At 36.7% G+C, this 3,968-nt stretch overlaps 1 pseudogene; it reads right to left on the reverse strand.

Moving 5' to 3' along the window:
• Positions 1–2,212: 2,212 nt before the first annotated feature.
• LOC149264694 (transcription factor MYB1 pseudogene) lies at positions 2,213–3,055 on the reverse strand (annotated as a pseudogene).
• Positions 3,056–3,968: the final 913 nt, after the last annotated feature.

Consider the following 3,968-nt stretch of genomic DNA (forward strand, 5'->3'; position numbering starts at 1 on the left):
CCCCTAAAGGAACGAGGTCAACAAATTACAGCTTCTCCCAGAAGTTCTCCACCAGAAACTGCTCAGAATCAGTCAAATCAGGATCATTTCAGCTGCTCCACTAGCTAGCTGCGTTGCATAGCACCCAAGTACACTAGCTAGGTGCATTGCAACGGACCTAAATGCACTACCAGGGTACGCTGAGCGGGAAATGACAAATGGCAGTGTCATTCCGCGAGGTGGACAGACAATGGAAGCTTCCAGAATCTTCCCCAATGACACTTGCCTCACTGAGTTCGACCAAGGATGAGTAAGAGGCTCTCAGTCTCCAAGTGGAAGCAAGAACTGACAGAGAGAAGCCACAAGTCAAATCATAAGCTGACTCATCTTCTTTGCATACATCTATATATGGATCCCTCATCCCAGAGATCCAGAGGCTGGAATTTTGTACATTGCAGAGAATTGATGTTGGTTTTGAGATAGAGATCAGAGTATTGGGTGATTTATGCTTTGTTGGAGGTGAAGAGGGGATTCCTTTGCTGGGGGGTTGATGCTGGATCAGGAATCATTGGTTGTAACTCCTCCTGGACCTTCTTGTTATATCAATAAAACTATTTGAGTTTCTCCTACATGCTTGTGTATCAATGATGTTTGTTATATTTGCATGTTTAGCTTAAATCTGATCCTAAGCTATTTATGAATATAAATCCATGTCTTTGTGTAGTTTTATTCTTCTGTGATCTTGCAGGAACTTGGTGAAGCTGGGCAAGTAAGGGAGCAGGTAGCTGGAAGCTGTCAAAGAGGAGAGAGATTGGATCAAAGGACTAGCGCAAGACACAGGTTGGTTCATCCTATTCCTCTTCGTTTATAGTTCATAAAGAAGAATACGAAAGTAGTTTTCTCTGTTTGTTTCTAAGGTACTGTCACACCTTAGTGGGATAGGGGCGTTCTAAGTAGACACTTTTCCCGATAACATTATATGGACTAGAACAAGCCCTCAGATATTGGTATGAGAAAATTGACAAATTCTTCTTTCAGCAAGGATTTAAAAAGAGTAAAAATGATCCTAATTTGTATGTCAAGACAGACATAAATGGGGATATAGTATTACTTTCTATATATGTTGATGATCTAATAATAATAGGGAGTGCTAATAAATTAATTACAGATATAAAAATGAAGTTATCACAAGAATTTGATATGAAGGATCTTGATGAGATGCACTATTGTCTAGGTCTTGAAGTATGGAGAAATGATGAAAGAACCTTAATCACACAAAGCAAATATACAAATGAAGTACTAAAAAGATTTCATATAAATGGATGTAAAGCAGTGAGCACTCCATTGGAACAAAATATCAAATTAAAAAGTGATGATGGAACAAAAGAGGTGAATGGAACATTATATCGACAATTAGTGGGAAGTCTGAATTATCTCACTACGACTAGACCAGACATTGCTTATGCAGTAAGCATACCTAGTCAATTCATGGCTAAGACTCATGAAAGCCATTGGATAGCTGCAAAAAGGGTCCTTCGATACTTAAAGAGAAATATCAATTTTGGTATTGAATATACTAATGCTTGTAATGTTGAATTGACAGGTCATTCTGATTCTGACTGGGCTGGAAATCCAGATGACAGGAAATCCACCACTGGATACGTCTTCAACATAGGATCAGGAGCTATATCATGGAGCAGTAAGAAATAGGCAATAGTTTCCTTGTCATCAACTGAAGCAGAATATAAAGCATTATGTAGTGGCACCTGTGAAGCTATATGGCTCAGAAGAATACTTGAAGATGTTGGTGAGGGTCAAAAAGAACCTAACGTGATCATATGTGACAATCAAAGCACCATCAAATTGGGGAACAATCCTATATGTCATGCAAGGTCAAAACATATAGACACACAATATCATTTTATAAGAGAAAAGGCCTAATCAAAAGAAATTTCTTTAATACACTGTAATACAAATGAGAATGTAGCTGACATATTAACTAAGCCTCCTGGGAAGACAAAATTTGAGTTTTGTAGAAGTAAGTTATGTGTTGTAGAAAATCAAGATTATATCATAAGCCTAGCTGAGACTTAGACCAGCAGGCATGTCAATTAAGAGTATGTTTACAATCTTTTATATATTGTATATTTGTTATATGGTTGGAATTAAGGGGGAGTGTTGGAAAAACAATAGTAATTCCAACCACCACCATTAATGCTGCGTCTAGCTTCTTCTAAAATTTGGGGGAGCTTCGTGTAAAAAAATTGAAGGAATGATCTGACCTTGTACAGTTACTGCAGGCAGAACTGTTGCGAGCATTTGGATTCACCATTTCAGTGTGTTCCACCACAGTTTTTATTCCGACAGGTCTGGGTTTGATTGCGATAATTTTGAACATTTTCTTTCTCTGAGATTCCTGTGGCGGCACCTTCTTTTGCATATGAATGTTCCAGTGGTTCTTGATTTCGTTGTCTGTCCACCCAGGCAACCGTCCTACTATCAAGGACCACCTGCATGGTAATGACGTAGCCAGAAATCAGCATTCTGAAAGTTCTTATCGATTAAATCATTTTTATTTCAATTGTCTATTTGTAATATCTTGATTTGCAAATATATGGATCGATTAATTATTTTTATCGTTATGAAATTTTATACTCAAATTAAAATCAAAATTATTTTATTTTTTATTATTACTGTAATTTTTAATATTTATCAAATTTCAAAGCATTCTTCCCAAAAAAAAACTCAATAATTTTTTCCGTTCTACTCACCATAAATCCACATACCTGTTGCCAAGAAGGCGATGCATCCGAATAATAATGTCCTCCTCATCAATGTAAATATTACCATGTTTAATGTCGGGGAAAAGATAATTTAACCAACGCAATCTACAACTCTTTCCACACCGCTCAATACCTACAAATACAAATTCGCTCCGCTTATTTAACCCACCAATACCTATTTAAGAATGTATCAATATAGTACTATTGCAGGTTTGTTGGGACTCACCTGCTCTTTGGGGGAGATCTCTCCATCTTCCAACGCCATGAATTTGAATGTAGTCGCACAAAATCATATCCTCCTCGACCTTCCAGGCCCCTGATTAAGCCCTTGTTTTGAGCAGCAAGGAGCTCTACCCATCTTAGATATATTCTCTACTGCAACTCCACACTTGACGATCTGCTCTCCTGACTCCTGCCTGGTCGCTTGTTTTTTGTTGGACCTTTGACTATATATCGAAAACAGACTTAGCTTCACCTGTCCACAAAGGTTACTGCGTAAATCTTCGGCTAGTGAACAGCAGCATATGACCCATAAATATTCCAAACAGCATCTCCTTGCAGACATAGTATTGGTGGGCATCATTAGTAGATTGTAGATTTTGAGTATATGTAGGAATTAGATTTTGAGTATATCTAGGGTAAATGTTGAATTTCTGAATATTTGGCAATCAGAAAGACATAAGCATGGTCAATTATTTAATTTTTGATTGGGCCTAGGTCAGTCTGACAACAGATATGCCCCAGTAAGAGAAAGAGAGGTGTTAATTGTTTGATTTCTCTCATAAATATTAAATTTGAGGATATTCTCAAAATCTGCAATTGACATAAATTGAGTATGGAAATTTGATAGATATAAACAAAATTAAACAATTGAGTTTATCAGATTTTAGAATATTCTATGTTTCTAAAATATGCACCATAAAAATAGCTTATCAACACTTTACACCCATTTTCTATATAAAAAAACGGAAATTTAAGTTAGGTGGAGCTTCTTTTTGTTTGTTGAGATCAACTTGTGAGTTTAGAGAAAAATCAATGCCTAGCAAATCAGGTTTAGTAAGCAAAAATAAAAGAAGGGTAGAAAGAGAAACTGTAACAGTACCACAATTGATTAAGCAAAATAGAGGAAGCTTAGAAAGCGAAAGAGTTTCACAGTAAGAGTGCCTCAATCCAAACTAATGAAGGGCATTTAAACTTTCACTCAAC

This window comes from Pinus tabuliformis, chromosome 6 (genome assembly GCF_031772625.1).
Source record: "Pinus tabuliformis cultivar Carrire ecotype Pingquan chromosome 6, CPIR1, whole genome shotgun sequence".
NCBI classification, from domain to species: domain Eukaryota; kingdom Viridiplantae; phylum Streptophyta; class Pinopsida; order Pinales; family Pinaceae; genus Pinus; species Pinus tabuliformis.